Source organism: Corvus brachyrhynchos, unplaced genomic scaffold, assembly GCF_000691975.1.
Source record: "Corvus brachyrhynchos isolate BGI_N302 unplaced genomic scaffold, ASM69197v1 scaffold116, whole genome shotgun sequence".
Lineage (NCBI taxonomy): Eukaryota > Metazoa > Chordata > Aves > Passeriformes > Corvidae > Corvus > Corvus brachyrhynchos.
Window position 1 is genome coordinate 5,566,557 of NW_008240221.1, and position 16,544 is coordinate 5,583,100.

Below are 16,544 nucleotides of genomic sequence, written 5' to 3' on the forward strand. Positions count from 1 at the left end.
GGGAGGAACGGGTGTGCTCGCCCCCGTCCTCGTCTTTGCCGGCAGCGGGAGTGCTGCACTGAGCGCAGCGGCCAGCGTGGGTTAAGGGGAGGAATCACAAAATATGCTGAGTTGTAAGGGACCCATAAGGATCGTCGAGTCCAGCTCCTGGGTCTGCACAGGACACCACAAGAATCACACCAGGTGCCCGAGAGCATTGTCCTACCTAATGCTTCTTGAGTTCCGTCAGGCTGGTGCTGTGACCACTTCCCTGGGGAGCATCTTCCAGTGTCCAGCCACCCTCTGGGTGAAGAACCATTTTGTAATGTCCAGCCTAAACTTCCCCTGACACAATTTCAGGCCATTCCCTCAGGTCCTGTCCCTGGTCACCAGAGAGAAGACATCAGGGTCTGCCCCTCCTCCTCAGCAGAAAGCCGTATCTGCAGTGAGGCCTCCCGTCAGTCTCATCCAGGCTGAACAGTCCAAGTGGCCTCAGCTGCTTCTCATATGGCTTGACCTCAAGAAGAAGGTCCTCACTGGTTACTGCAAGGAGGGAGGTTTCTCTTTCCTCCAGGTAACAGCATGAGCAAGGAGAAAGCATTCTGAGCATTGCCATGCAAGTAGGTGTGAGAATAATTAGTATTGATTTCCTGCCTAATTACCTGCTTTTGTCATTACTTGCTAGTATGAGGCAGCCAAAACTGTGTGTGTTGCTCACAGCAGAGACACAGAGAGAATGCCCATATCAGAAATAAATTAATTACAAGAGGTTTGTGAGTGAAGGGCAAGGTGTATTCCTCTAGGGCCTGACAGGAGCCATCAAATGTGGCGTGTCCTAACTATGCCTGTCCATTTACTTCGCAGCAACATCCTTTCCCAAATTCCAGCTCCATTGCTCCTGCCTTTTCCTCCATACTTCTGGTAACGTTTTCCAAGCACTGATGCCTCGCTCATTTGCCAACCTCAGCAGTAGTCTCAAAATGTCCAATTGCGTAGATAACTTCTGTTTGTCAGACAAAAACATTTCTTTAAAATACTGCTCCTTGTTAGACAGCCCATTTGTTGCTTGATTGCTCTTTATGGCAATTAACTCTCTTCTACAGCAGGTAAGTCTGTCATGGAGTTCTTTTGCTTAAAGAATTATGAACTATTTTGCTTCTCCCACCCATACTTCAGGTGAAATTTCCAGTCACTTCCCTGATTTCATTGGATGTATAAAACTGCCAGTCTGGTATGAGGAATTCAAAACCATAAAGAACTTTGTTCATATTCTAATATGTCAGACCTAACATGTCAACTAACACTATTATCTTGAAAAAATACTGAATTAATTTTCATTTGCTATGTGTTTCATAGCCCTTCCAGTTAGCCATTCATTTAGAGCAGCTTATGGTATCACCAATGATATATCAGATGCCTTGATAGAGGATGGAGTTTTCTTCATAACAACCAATTTTCAGTCAAGTACTTGCGGTAATAATTGTCCTTGTAGAGAAGCGCAGAACTAAGGTGAGTTGTTCTTGTGCTCTAATGAATTAAAAAGAATAAAAGAAAAAAATGTGTTACAGCTCTTCAAAGGCAAGATGTCTGTGTTTCAGGAGATTTGGAGTTGTGCATCTAAAGATGTCATGCAAATGCTGGTTGTCAGTATTGCAAGGCAAGGTTGGACTGCTGCAGGTGCATGTTTTCCTGTCTTGGAAGGGACACATGATTACATGGAAATGTAAAAATGCTCATTTTTGTATGGGCAACATAATCTGATTGCTAACTTCTCTGTGGGGATGTACATAGTTCCATAAGGAATTAACATTTCTCTCTTTTTTGTATTCTGGAAGATGTATTTTATCATTGCAATTACAGATTGTATAAACCCACTGTGATAAAGCAGGTTTTTTTCCGCCTGGAACAGCAAAATGGTTTGGAGTAGATATCTAGGATAGATATTTTAGTAGATATTTTAGTAGATATTTTAGTTTCAGGTGATGCAAGAATGTGCCATGCAGTATTAAAGTTGTTGAATAGGAATTGGTGGCTGTTGGCTGGTCAGATATTAGGAGGAGGCTAACAACTCATAATTTGAGGATTAGGATACATGAATTCCTGTATTAACCCATGTGGAAAACATTGCTTCAACTTTTAACTATGCTGTTGTTCTAGCCAGTCATAAGATCAAATCCTGTTGTTCCCGTGCCTCTCTGTCCTTGCCTGATGACCTATCTAATGGAGCAGAGAAGAGCCCCACACAGATTCAGATTCAGGAAGAGTTTTCTATATTTATGTGAAAATTAAAAAGCCTTACTACTCTTTTAAATGAAAATTAGATTTTGAAGTAACTGACTCGACTATCAGGAGTTTTTGCTGTAGCCTTCTGCTGATAAAGAGTTTTATTCTAGTGTGTTATTATTTACGCTTTATAAAGCTGATAATTAAACATCACACATTCTTTCTTACTCCTGTAGATGAAAATGTAAATTATTCCTCATTTACTGTTATCTTAATGCATATTGAAATGACTGTGCATTCTTTTAATACCTCCAGACATTAATTGTACAAAACATGGTTCTTAAAATAAAAGATTTGCTTCTTTATCTGAAATTGGTTTCTTTTTCATTACATTGATTCTATTGCCCACCAGGGGGCAATAATTCATTTCCTAAATCTGATCTTTTACCATCAAAACCTCCCAGAATAGTGGATTCACTAACTTTTTTTAATGACTGGATGTGAAAGTCAAAACATAATTTTCTTGAAAATGCTTCTTATGTTACTTGCGTAACTTAGTATTTTACCCTGAACTACTTAGGCATGTAGGTTTTACTTTTATTTTGAGCAGCTGAAATTTGACTGCTTTGTAAAAGTTTTTACTGGTGAACCTCATGCAGGACTGAAATGGTGAAAGGTTTGAATTTCATGCAGTATGGGATTTTTTTGGTGATTTTTATATTGCCATTGTGATACTCAAAAATTTGTTTTAATCACATTATTTTCCCATTGTTTTTGTTACACGAATATCCTATTAATATTTATTAGACTATGTATATGATCCTGAAATTGGAAATATATACCCTATCAGGTACCTTTATAACCTTTTATGATACCTTTTTTTTTCTTTATGTACATAGTGGTTGCAACATTCTGCAGTTAAAGCCAAGGCCACCTTCTGTAAAACTCTACAATTCTGTATCAAATGCAATCTTCCCTTTCATGTTAATAATCTTGTGACTGGATCTTGCATTAGGTGCACATGCTGAAAAGATGAGCCAGAGGAAATAACTTCCTGCAAAAGTGCAAAAGTACAAAACGATGAAAGACAGCAATAGCTGTAAATACCTATTCAAACTACTTGGGCTTATAGAGTTATCCATATTTTTGTATATTAGTATGTCAGTCTGTATAAGCTTCCAAGCCTCCCTAAGGTCCTAACTGCTGCATAAAGGTATACATTTTTATGCTGTAAAATGTAATGACTTAAATCTGTTTCCAGCAATAGTAGAATTTTCTTGATGTGCTCAGCTTAATCTGCCTGGAAAAAAATTCTTCTTGTATACATGGCAAGTAGTCATCCTTTAATCTAAGAAGGCAGATCTCTTATTTCTTCCCTTTTTTTGTGTGAGTATGAGGAAGATTGAGTCAGTTAATCGGACTGGAGCAGCACAGTGCTAAACAGCATTCCTTTTTGTCATATCTTGAATGACACTTAAAAATCATGGATGTGGTATCACATTGGAGATGTAGGGCTTAGCTCATGACAGAAACTGAACCTCCTGCTTCTTCTATGTGTAATTCAGAAAATAAATTATATAGATGGAGAAAGGACCCTTAAGGTGACATTAGGGTTGTGTAAATAGCAAGTGCTTGCTGTATATGAACACCAGTGTCCTACTGAAAAGGTTCAGTGAATATTGTGTTCTTAGGAAGGTTTGGAAGTTTGGCAGCAAGCCATTTGCCATCATCTGACAGAGCCTCAGGGTTTCTAGGGAAAGGTCTTTAGAGAACCTGGTGGAAGTTTTCATCCATACTAAGGAGTTTATCAACAGAAGAAGACTCCTGTTGCAAAAGGGCATTATTATATTTTTTGTTTGTATCTTTTCTGTGGCAGAGGTGGTGTAAAATTCACTGATTTATTTAATTTTGTTAGCTTTAAATGTGTGGAAAAGTTGAAGTGTGTCCTCATAAAGTGGTTATCTTTATATCTTGAATTTCAAAGTATCCTTGAAGTTAATATTTTTGTTGGTTTTGGTGGGTTTTTATTTAAAATTTATTTTATTATTTAATTTTGTCTTATGAGAAAGTGTTCTACAGTGCTTGCGTGAAATCAGAGTAGCTCGCTGTTATGTGTACACTGAGATTTATGATTTAGCACATTCACTGATGGTGGGATTGTGTCTAGATGCATAAAAGTCATTCAAACCTATCAGGGAAGTTGGTTGACCACTGCCATCCTTTCCTCCAGTTTCTCACTATCTCATAGCAGTGAGAACTTGAAATGGATGAGAAATGTTGGGGCACCTGCTTGTGCTGAGGGAAGATGGAGGAGAAAGAGATTCTGGGAAAGTGGGTTACCTGCCACTAAGGGGCAAGCTGTAGGCAGATGCTGGAAAAGCAGAAACCACTGGAAAAACTCAAGCACTTGTTTCCATTTTTGAGGCATCTGCATTCTTCCATGCTCTGCTAGTCCAGCCCCAGTGCTTCCATGTCTTACCAGCAGGGAGTAACACCCCTTGTAAACAGGTCCCAGGCCTCCAGCAAGTTGAGATCACCTCCAGCCCCAGAGGATTAAAGCTAAGCAGACTTTTCTGCCTCTTTTCTTGTCCTTCCCATCCTCTCACATTTCCACCACAACAAAATAGAATGGTAATACCATTGTTTTACCATTACTCATTGTTTTACCATTGAGGAATGGCAAAATGCAGTTTTGCCTGCAGTACTGAGGAACCTTGGAATCAGAGATGCATTTAGGTTGGAAAAGAGCTCTATGATCATCAAGTCCAACCATTAACCCAGCACTGCCAAGTACACCACTATACCATGTCACTGTGTGTCACACTGGCACATCTTCTAAATACATCCAGGAATGGCGACTTAACCACTTCTCTGGGCAGCCTGCTCCAATGCTTGACAACCCTTTTGGTGAAGAAGTTTCCCCTAATAGCCAATCTAAACCTCCTCTGGTGCCACTTGAGACTGTTTCCTCTCATCCTATCTCTTATTACTTGGAAAAAGAGATGAACACCCCCCTCACTACAGCCTCCTTACAGGTAGTTGTACAGAGTGATAAGGTCTTCTTGAGCTTCCTTTTCTTCACCTTGAGTTGGTTCTGATCAGAAGGCAAATTCTAATAAATAATAATAAATTATTATTTTTAAATGATAATTTATATAATTATAGGAAAGTAAAAATGATCAGTTTTTACATTCTACAGCAGTGAGTTCTATAATTTCAACTTGTTAGAAAAAACATAACGTTTTTGTTTCAAATATGTTCCCTAATCATGCCATTTGGTGCTCTGTAATTCCTGTTTTATGGGAAACTGGAAGAATTTCTTTTAAGTTCACTTTTTCCATATTATTCTCAATTTCATAGATATTTATCAGCTCAGTTACCAATTTTCCAATCTGAAGACTCCTAACCTATGTAACCTGTTTGTGTGGAAGTTATTTCAAATGTCTAGTCACTCTTGTATGTTGCTTTTCTGTTCTGCTGTAGCCTTTTCAAATGTGACATTTGAAAGGAATAACATTGTAATCTGAAGGGGAAATAAAAAAGAAAGGGGAAAAGGAAAGTTTTTCCCCAACATGAGAGCAATAAAATCGTGGAACAGATTGTCCAGAGAGGTTGTGTAGTCTTCATCCTTGGAAGTTTCCAAGACACAACTGGATAAAGCCCTAAGTGAACTCACTGCATAGCTGACCTGTCTTTGCGAGATTGGGCTAGACACCTCCAGTGGTCCCTTCAAAGATGCTAACTATGATCCCATGATCAGATATCCAGTCAGGGTACAAGAAGTCTAAAGTGTAGACTTAATGCAATGTCAAACTGGTATTTTCTTCTTTATTCTCTATTCTTTTCTTAAAACATTGTGTGTGCCTTTTGGGCAACTAGGGAGCATTGAGCTGTTTTCAGAAAACTGTCTATGGTGCTCAAACCCACTCTTTACTAAGTGGGTAGGAGTCCATCATTATGCACATACAGTTGGCAGCTGCAGCAAGAGCAGGGAAAAAAGCATCAAAGGGTGGTGTTGTGAAGTGTGGCTTTGGGAGCAACATCCCTCCGTTCTCTCTGTGCCAGGTTACTTCCCTGAACCTGGACAAAAGCAGATAGTAAGGAGGAAGTGTGTTTGGGATTGCCTGGTTCTGTGGCTGCTGCTGTTGGCTGAAGCAGTGGCAAAAACATTGATTCAAAGAGAAAGAGTTGTCTGCTGCAAGGAGAAAGGACTGCACTTCGTGCCACTGGCATGCCCATTGCCTCTGGTGTGCTCCTGCACTGGAGAGACTGAGGAGAGCTGGACCCAGCTTTAGTTCCCTGACCATTCTTCTCCCGTTCTCTGGACAGATGACTCTTCTGGCTAGCTGCTTTTGTTCTCCCACTGATCTCCAAATCTCTGTAGAGTACCCATACTGTCAGCATCTTGGCTCTGAGTGCCACTATGGCTTGTTAGAGCCACAGGGCAGATATTTTCTTGCACATCTGTAGATACAAAAATGCTGCTAGCAAGGGTTTTCTTGCTATTTTCTAAGTCCGTGAGAGACTTTTCTCTCTCACAGAAGAGGCAGCAGAGTTATGTAAACAACCAAGCCACCTGCAACCTTGAAAAGTCTTGTTTATGGTATAGTAGAAAAATATTTTGACAATGGATGTTTTAGGATTTTAGCCAATCACCCCCAAGGGGTGGCTGATCCTTGTCCAATTAGACCATGAAGAAAAAAGTCTATAAAAGAGTTTGTAAAATAATTAAATAAACCAATCTTGCTGCACAATTCCTGCCTGCTGTATCTTCTCTCCTCTTCCTCTCTACGGCTGCGGGACACGGTGATACACCCTAGGCACCCTAGGGCCTAGGCCTGCAGTAATACACATCCACTGTTTTTCATTTATTAGTACTTAATTGAACCTGCCTTTTCAATCATCCCCTACTATGAGATACACCTGCAACATTTCACAGTCTATATTTGTGTATCCTGAATAGTTTTCTGTCACTTCTCTGTTCTGTGCTGTACAAGGCATCAAGCTTCATTACAGCAGTGTTCACCTCATCAGTCAGCCATTGGTGATCCACTTACTCTTGTAGTATTGAAGTTGGTTTAAGCTATATATATGTCTTAATCTTATAGCCAGAAAAAAAATCAGCAGCTTTGTATTTTGTGTAAAAAAAACTCCAGTCCTGGTGATATGTTACTTCCAAATGACCTGTCCATTCTGAAGCTTCCTTTGCTGACCAGAAAGAAGTTCTGACCTTCAGAAATTGTGCTGATAATGTGACATCTCTGGAGTGTTCTATAAAAGCATCCAGATGATATTATAAGGTATTTTAGCACCAAAATACATAGAAATCTGATTCTCTCTCCTCATTTAAATCTTCTTTATTTCTGAAGTTTACCTGTTCTTAAAACAAAAACTCTGGCTTAGTCCTTGGTACAGCTTAGGAGTGGTACTGTTATCTGTATGGTTTGGTAACCATACATCACTGGAGAGAGCCATGAGCCCCTCAAGGCCTCCAGAGGGAGATCCTGTCCACCTAAATAAGGTGTGTAACCTTTAGCAATCAAGATTTTTTAGAAGTCTTTAGCATCACCTACCTCTCTCCAGAGTCTCTGTAACAAACATAAACACTTTAGAAGGACTGCTTTATCATGTGTCTAAAATTAAGAAAAGCATGCTGGTCAGCTGTAATTATATGTGATTTTTGGGAGCCACATACTGGTTGCCCGAAAGTGCTTCTGGTCACCATAACTGCTCAAAGTGAAAAAAGACCATTTGTCATTCAAGCTGAAAAATCAGAGGACTTATGCTTGTGTTTTCTGTGACCTTAAAGGGGTTATTTGATAGTTTATAATCTTAAAAATTGTTACTGGCTCCTTTTTCCCTTTCATTTGCTATTGCATCATCAGAGTGTGCTGGTATTTAAGTATGGCTTTGCAGGGGAAAAGTTTGGAAGCTTCTTTACAAAAAAGCTATTTAGAATAAAGCTTGAGAAACAAAGAGCATAAACAATAGGTAAGCTGGATTTGGGAGATAACTAGCTATCCAGGGCACTTTTCTTTATCTGTATAGATCTCTTAAACTAATCTCCCAAGTGTCAGGCTTTGGCTACTGGGAGTTGATTTTTTTTTTTTTTTAAAGACACATATAAACTCCCAAAGTTTCCAATTTCTTCAAACGTCTTCCACTTTCCCTTTATATCCCTGGTCTTCCCCATGCATCTTCTGTTTTATAACTCTGTTTTCCCCGGGGCTGCTGAAATTGTCTGCTCTTTAGACCCCAGAGCCGAATAAGGCACGTCTGGTTGGGAAGATACCATATTCCGTGGGAAGCAGGGGTGAGGATGCCTGGGCGGAGAGGAAAAGGCGGGGGAAGGGTGAGGGGTTGTATTCTTGACCTTAGGTAGCTGGTGCTGAGAGGTAGCGCATTGTGTGGGAACACAGACAGAGCTAGAGCTCGTGGATAGGAAGGAGGGAGCAAGGAGGAGGGAGGAGGAAGCTGGGACAGCGAGGGGGGAGGAGGAGGAGAGAGCAGCATCTCTATCTTTCTTTGCAGACCACGCTTGCTAAACAGCGAGGGGAGCCTCATGCTTTCCTAATATCCATCACTCCCTGCTTCCAGCGTGGTCGCAGACAGAGCAACAAAGAGGGTCTCAGAGGTAAGATCCATGCAACTTGCAAAGCTGTAGCTTCTGCCAAAATAAGGGGAAGCAGCAGCAACAATAGAAAAGATTATCAGCACCTGGGAATGCTCAGAGACGGCAGGGGGGTAAGTGGAAGCCCAGGTCTCCCGAAGGTTAGGGAAGTGTTGGTCCCAGCAGCAACAGGAACGGAGTAAGAGGGGAGCAGAGCAGGTCCGAGGGGATCGGGACACCAGCCAGCAATATTTTAGGTGCGGGCAGTTTGTGTCCCAACTGCCTGTGTAGGAAGAGGAGAGAATAGTGTAGGAGCAAAACTGATACATGGATAAATGAGACTTAACAAAGGATACAAATGGTTTATTTACCCAAAATATAGTTTTGGAGTGAACAAAACAATTCATTACTTTGTGCATGCCAGAAGAAAAAAAAGAAAAGAAAAGCTAAAGTCTGCATATTGTTTTGACTTGTTTTTACTTGAAAGTTTTATTTTTCATTTTAGGACAGTGTTTCAGTTCAAAAATGCAGTTAGTAGCAAACAACAAGAAAAAAGGGCAAAATTCCCAAAATAATGTGATTTAAAAAGTCGAACAAAATGGGCTGACAATTATTTGAAGAAAATATTTGTGATACCAAAACAAGGTATGGTATTTGACGTGAGAAATACAGTTTCATTTCATTTAGGGAAAAAAACCAAACCACAATTTTGTACTGGCCTGAAATGAAATTTCTACTTTTGTGTAATTCATCCACTTAGACTAAAAAATCAGCAATTTGATTAAGTGTATTTATAAAGTGAAATGCTTATTTTCAGTTGTGGATACTGGGAGCTTAAATGAAGGAGACAAACTATAGCATCTCTACATTGCAGAAACTGATGTATGCCTTTTGCTTGTGCTTTGTCTCATTTACTTTACTTTTTGAGGTATGGGCTACATTTGTTTAGATCTAATACTTCATAGACTCTTCTGAAAACTATTAACTAATAAAAGTTATAGTGCCAGTGTTTGTTGTTAAACATGTTGAACCACCTGCAGAGAAAATTAGCAGTGGTTTGTATGTCTTATGAATGAGAGTCTTTAGGACCTAATGACTTTTTGTTTTGTTTTGTTTTGTTTTGTTTTCAATGAAATATAGAATCATTTTCCAAAGCTGGACATTCTGGAATATTTGTGCTTAATTGGAAGTTTTTATGTTTTCATCTCAACATTAGCTAACTAAAATAGCTGTAGTGAGTTGATTTGATGTGTGAGGGAGGAAGCTGGAACCACCTCTCTGGTGCATTGGGAACTTGGAGGTGGTAGACTTCAGTTTGATTTGCTTTTTCATCAGTGTAAATTTACTGGTACAAGTGGATCAACATCAGGTTCTGTACTGGTCTACATTGCCTCATTTTTCTTACAAATGAGAGAAAAGCCACATCCCAGCAATGGGACTTCTCTTCCACCAGCTTTTACAATGATCTTAATTGCTCTTTCTGGGCTTATTTCAGTTATATTATTATTTTCAGAATATAAGTAACAGTCTGACACTGGTTACCACGTCTGGTGTGGTAGTTGTCAGCTCTAGCTTTGAAATTTACTTAAGTTAGTAGACAATCAGGATTTTTATTAGAACAGAAAACACAAAATAACTTGCTTTCCTGTCAGCCCACCCCCTTGCTTATACTAGTTTGGGTTTGTTTGGTTGTTTTTTTCTCTTTAATCTATCTTTTGATTTGCTGACTTCAGGAACAGTGGATATATTTTTGAAACCTCTTGTTCTGCTTTGTCCTTAATGTACAGCTATTTAAGTAAACATTGAATTAATTGAGGCCTAAAAGTGATCTTTTGTTTCCTTAGTACAAAATGATCTTTTTATTTTTCTTTTTTTTGTTTGTTTGCTTGTTTTTGTTTTTACTACAGTTTTGATTTTCTGTGGCTTCTGTTAAAGAAATGACATGTTCTCACTTTGGAAAGTTTTAGCTGTGTTAGATGTATAAAGAAACATTAACAAAAGAAGCCTAACACAAATCTACCATTGCAGGTAAATTTCATTTGACGCTAACATTCTTTTCTATTGAGACAATAGTTAGCTATTGTTCTCTTAAAACAACTTTTCCATGAATTGTATTGTTCTTGAAGTTTATAAGGGCTGGATGCAAAGCTCCCTGAAGTCAGGAAGAGACATTCCATAGACTTCAAATGGCTTTGGATCAGGCCTATCACGTGAGATTAGCTCCTGACAGAAGATGTAATAAGCACAAGCCCAGAAAGGAATGATTTAGGAATGGAATTTCACTTAGGCTCTGATCATCTTTGCTTTGTGAATATCAATTAGGCACAATGTTTTTATTTTCTGTTAAAAACGTGTGCATTCCTTGGTATTGGGAATATGCGGTTTTTCTTCTCACTTATGCCTCGAGTCTACTGTCTATTTGTGTCTGTCTTTAAATACCTTGTTAGGGTAGTCTGTCTTTGGATACAATAGTTCCGAATCTCTCAGATGAGATTTCATGTTATTCAATAAAACTATGCATAATATGCACAAAGTTAAGGAAAGAGTTTTCTAATGTGAAATAGCAAGTTAAAAACAATGGTTTGAATTCTGTTTTTCCTTGTTAAACCGTAAGAATATACTCTGTATAAGAAATTACTGGCTTCCATTCTCTTTTAATAAAACAACACCTGTCCCCAGAACCCAGAAGTGATTGCTGTATAAAATGTGAAAAGTGGCAAAGTCAGACATTTGCAATTTTTCTGCATTTGAAGCTTATGGAACTTGCACACTGTAAAAGTAACCATGAGAAAAACAGTATAGTTTTATATAACAAAAAAAAAAAAAAGGCATTTTACGTAGCAGAGTTAAGTAAAGCAAAATTTGGATTAGGAAGTTGTAAACTTTCAAAGGTGGTTCTTATTAATAAATGAAAGCTTGTGAGACTCCCAGACCCTCTAGTGATGCTGGGCATAGTTATCTTTAGGGGAAAATTGCCTTTGGTTCTTATTGATTGTGGTTTTTCTAATGAATACAAAGCCTGCACAGTGAATGATAAGTGATCTGTCACTCCTTTTTTTCACCTTCATACAAAATAAAGCATCTACTTACTCTCAGCTGAGATCAGGCACAGCCAGGGATTTATTTCATGTGAATAAAAGCTACATGAGGGGCATAAAAGGCTAGTGGAACGAAAGCAAACCAAAATCTATGTGTAAACATCCCTACTTTCACAAAAACATGCCTGTGTTCATGTATTCTACCTGTGCACAGGGAAAGCATTGCTTCTTGAACTACAGCTGAATATTTCTTTGCTTTTTTCCCACATAGACGATGGTTAATGATTCAGTCAGTTGGGAAATCTGACTAAAACTTCAAAACTTCTTTTACACAGACTGTGGCAGGAAATACTACATTATACTAATGAAATTCTTATTTTCTTAGCATATTGTAGTATTTCTTAGTATATATTGTAGTATATTATTTTCTTTTCTTCTTATGAGAAACTTACGCTCATTTTATAGGTATTTGTATCTGTACCTCTATAGTTACACCTAAGGATTCCAAAGATCATTGGTTTGTTTTCAGTCTGCCTTCAGTTGCCATTATCCATATGTTACCTTTCATGCTTAAATGTTTATGTGAGGAATAAAGGAAGTCTAAGAAGTAACATTGGCATTGGTATATCTCTGAAGAAACAGTAAAAGAAAATTGCCATTTAGACAGTGTATACTGTAGGAAATATGCTGTGAAATATGCTGATTGAGTGTTATATGAAGAAAATAACTTTCTTCTAGTTAAACACTACAGCAGTACTTCATGTACTAGAAGCAATCTGTAATTATGTTGATGGCATATTTATATAATTATGCAGTAGCTAAAAATGAAAAATTATTTGTAGAAAGTTTATTAACACCACAGGAAAGAAGATATATAGTAAAAGCATAGAATCATAGGATATCTCGATTGGGAAGGCACCCATACAGATAGATCATCTGGTCCCTGCTCCTCACAGGAGAGCCTAAACTAAATCATATGACTGAGAGCATCCAGACATTCCTTGAACTCTCTTAGGCTTGGTGCTCTGACCCTGTGCCAGTGTCCAACCATCATCTCAGTAAAGAACTTTTTCCTAATGTCCGACATAATGCTGTCTTCCCCTGATTCAGATTCATTCCATTCCCTCTTGACCTCTCACTGCTCACCAGAGAGGAGGTTGGCACCTCTGCCTTTGCTGTCCACCCTGAGGGGGCTGTGTACTACCATGAGGTCCCCCTTGGTCTTCTCCAGGCTGAACAAACCAAGTGACCTCAGCCACTCCTCAAGTCTTGCCTTTGAGAACATCTTGTCACCCTCCTCTGGACAGACTCTAGTAGTTTGATGTCCTTCCTAAGTTGAGGCACCCAGAATTGCACACAGCATTTGAGGTGAGGCCGCACTAATGCAGTGCAAGGAGGGACAATCCCTGCCCTCGACAGGCTTGCTATGGCTGTGATGCTGTGCCTCGCATGACATGGTTGGCCCTTTTGGCTGGCCAGGGCACAGACTCACATTTCCATTAATCCAAACCCTCAGATCTCTTTCCATGGAGCTTCTCTCCACCCCAGTTTGTACGTGTAACCAGGATTGCTCCATCCGAGATGGAGAATCCAGCACTTGCTCTTGTTAAATTTCCTTTGGTTGTTGCTGCTCTCTAATCTCTGTAGGTGTCTCTCTCTATAAGGCCTCTTGACCCTCGATTGACTCCACAGCTCCTCCTACCTAGGTTTTTCAGCAAACTACTTCTCTGTCCAGATAATTTATAAAAATATTAAATAACACTGGCCCTAAAACTGAGCCCTGTTGAACCCCATGGGTGACTGGCTGCTAGTCTGATGACACCCCATGTACTATAACTCTGAGCCCTCATCTTGTCATCTTACAAAAAGATGTCATCTTTTAAGAATCTTGGGAAGTTTGTCTTCAAAATAACAGTGACTTTTGTTCTGTATGAAATAGAATTTATGTAACTATCTTGAGCATCTTTGAAGTGTCAGCTGTGAATTTCACAGTATTTTAACTTAGAAAAGACAACCTGCCATTTTTCTCCATGCCTAAGGCAGCAAGGAAATTAAGGAAGAGATGAAAGAACAGAATTATAACAGCTTCTATTTTTAGAGTATCTCCTATTTGCCTACATCAGCCCACTGATGAACATTAGTACCAATATGTTCATGTGGCCTCAGCTTGAACTATATGCTCTTTTACAATTTGTACATAAACAACAGTTTAAAGCCTAGACAGACTACATATGTTTTAAATTATGTAAATTACCCTCGCCTAACTGCATGCATGCTTCTTCAGCTGCTCTGTCATAGCTACTCATGGCTAAAAGCTTTTGTCTTTGAGGCCTTCATAAAGAAGGAGACTTTTGGTTACTTTGCACTAAACCACTTCTATCTTGTAAACTGCATTTCCAGCTTCATGCTCTACATATCTTTAATTCTTCTGCCATTTACTTCCTCTTCCATCAAACCTAATCATAATCTTATTTTCTTTTAGTGGACTGGGAAGATGGAAGTAGGGATTTTTGGCAAGCTGTTAATTTCATGTACTGGTCTACAAGCAGTAGACTGACCATCTATTCTAATTGTCTGCTCTACACTGACAATCCTACCTCTTCCAGTTTAACTGTGACATGGAGCTTTAATACAGAAGGGAGAAGGGCTCCTGTTCAGAGGAATAATAGGAGGAACAACTAGGAAATCAGGTAGTGTTGCCATTTTCTGGGAAGATGTGCTTAGAACTGGTGACAGAATAAAAGGGAAATACAGTATTTTCCTTGGGAATATTAAGCAGATATTGGGTTTGCTGATGCAAAAACTGGTCTTATTCATACCAGTTCAGATAGCTGTGTTAATGAGTTTCTTTGGTTAATGGACCTGCTAGTCCTTAATGGACCTGTCTTTGCTCCACCACTGAGTATTCCTTTTTTCTGATATGATCCTGCCATATATTTCTATAGCTTAATTCACATATGTTTAGTATGATCTAGAAGATTGCTTAATCTGAATAATTTTGTGCTCCCATCCATCTGAGTCATCAAGCCATAACATCAATACGCATATGGATGTTTTTGTATGGCGGCTAAATCTATCTAATGGGCTGCCTTCCCATACAGGGAAGCCAATGATCCCAGGTACTGTTCATATCAGAGTAGATACATGTCTTTATTTGCAGTTTGGCTGATTAGTAGAGAGCTTAGAAAATTGTAATATTCTTCAGCTATAATTCAGGTCTTCTACTGAATTTCTCACTGCATATGTTATAAAATAGATGTGCCTAATAAAGGTCTAGATAATGACTTTAAAGTACCTAAAAAAAGCAAATGCTTTATTATACCTATGCATTTCTAGCATTTAGTTATTACTGTGCCTTAAAGGATCCCTACAATCTTAAAAGGTCAGGTTACATTTTTCAGTTAAAATACTAACATTTGGAAATTTCAGGCAGTGATTGTGGATAGTCTTCTATAGATGTTACTATGTCTTTCCTTGTGTGTGTGTCTTCTTTTCTTTTATCCAGTGAAGTTTCCCAATATATTCTGATGCTTACTTTATTTTTTTTCTTTCTGTTATGCAGCCAGCATTTCATATGCACAAGGGAAAGGCAAAGTCAGCTGAGGGATCCAATTGGGAGTATCAGTTGGTGTGAAAAAGAGTGCAGCAAGTGGGGCAGGTGACTTGGCTTGAGTTCATTCCCAGGTTTCAGCCCACTGACAATGTTCACTGTGTAACGTATTCTCTCTTGGGTTCTCTTTTACAGAAATTCAATGATTTCTCTCCAAGGAAAAACTTAAGCATTGTTCTGGAGCTAATTTATTTCAAAGAGTGCTCCCACTAGGCAAAGTGTATGACACAATTACTTACGACTCTCCTAATCCCACACGATTCTCTAATACTCTTGAAGTAGGTCTCCTACTCTGTGTGTAATGTGATGCAACATCCCCGTTCATGTATCGCATGCTTTTAGTTCCATGCCAAAAAAAGCTGCTCTGACAAAAGCTTCAATACAGCCTGCATAATAATGAAATGAAACTGACTGGGGAAAAGACCACACACAAATAGTTATAGCCATGGAGGCCCAGCTGAGGCCCAGAGACACTTTGGCCTGGCATCAGGTGATGTGAACACGGTCTTGCAGTGTGAATTCAGGCAATTCTCCAGTCCTGGGCATAAAGTCCTGGTATCTCTTCCTGAGCCAGATGCTCGTAACAGTAGAGGTGTATGGTCGTGCTGACAGGTCAGTCTGGGTGTGAAGTAATGGTGTCTAGGATGGCAGCAAGAAAACAAAGCTTTATGGATGGTGCTATTGCCATTTCAAATTAGCTATGCTGCTTCGCTGTCCGTTCACTCCTAGGTGGCAGTGCTTTTGCATGTAATTTTGTTTCTTTGGCACTGTGTTCACTTTCTAAAGAAAAAAGGCTATATTGAATTCAAGCTAAATTTTACTCAGTAAGAATGATCCCTTTAAATTTGCAAATAGATCTTAATCTACAGGGAAAGCTTTCTGAGGTTTGGTTGGTTCTTTTTTCCATTGTGTGCTTCTGTGGGTCCAGGATGAAATAAACTTTTCTTTTTAAGGTGCAATTTTTGATATATCCAATTAGAAATTGCTTTCACAGTTGTATTTGTTAGTTTATGTGATGAGAGTCTGGAAACTCCTAAAGACGCTGTCACAATGCATGAGAAATAGTCTGACAAACAGCAGGACT

General features: G+C 39.0%; 1 protein-coding gene across 4 annotated transcripts in view; it reads left to right on the forward strand.

The window, feature by feature from the left end:
• The first annotated feature begins 8,649 nt into the window (after positions 1-8,649).
• The window catches only part of GREB1 (growth regulation by estrogen in breast cancer 1), an 89,382-nt gene continuing 81,487 nt past the window's right edge, over positions 8,650-16,544 (forward strand). For 3 of the 4 annotated variants that reach the window (XM_017745075.1, XM_017745076.1, XM_008641783.2), the window contains exon 1: positions 8,656-8,836. The gene's annotated coding sequence lies outside the window, so the exon portion shown is untranslated. Of the gene's footprint in view, positions 8,837-16,544 lie in introns of all 4 variants that reach the window. The other variant, XM_017745077.1, reaches the window with a different exon arrangement.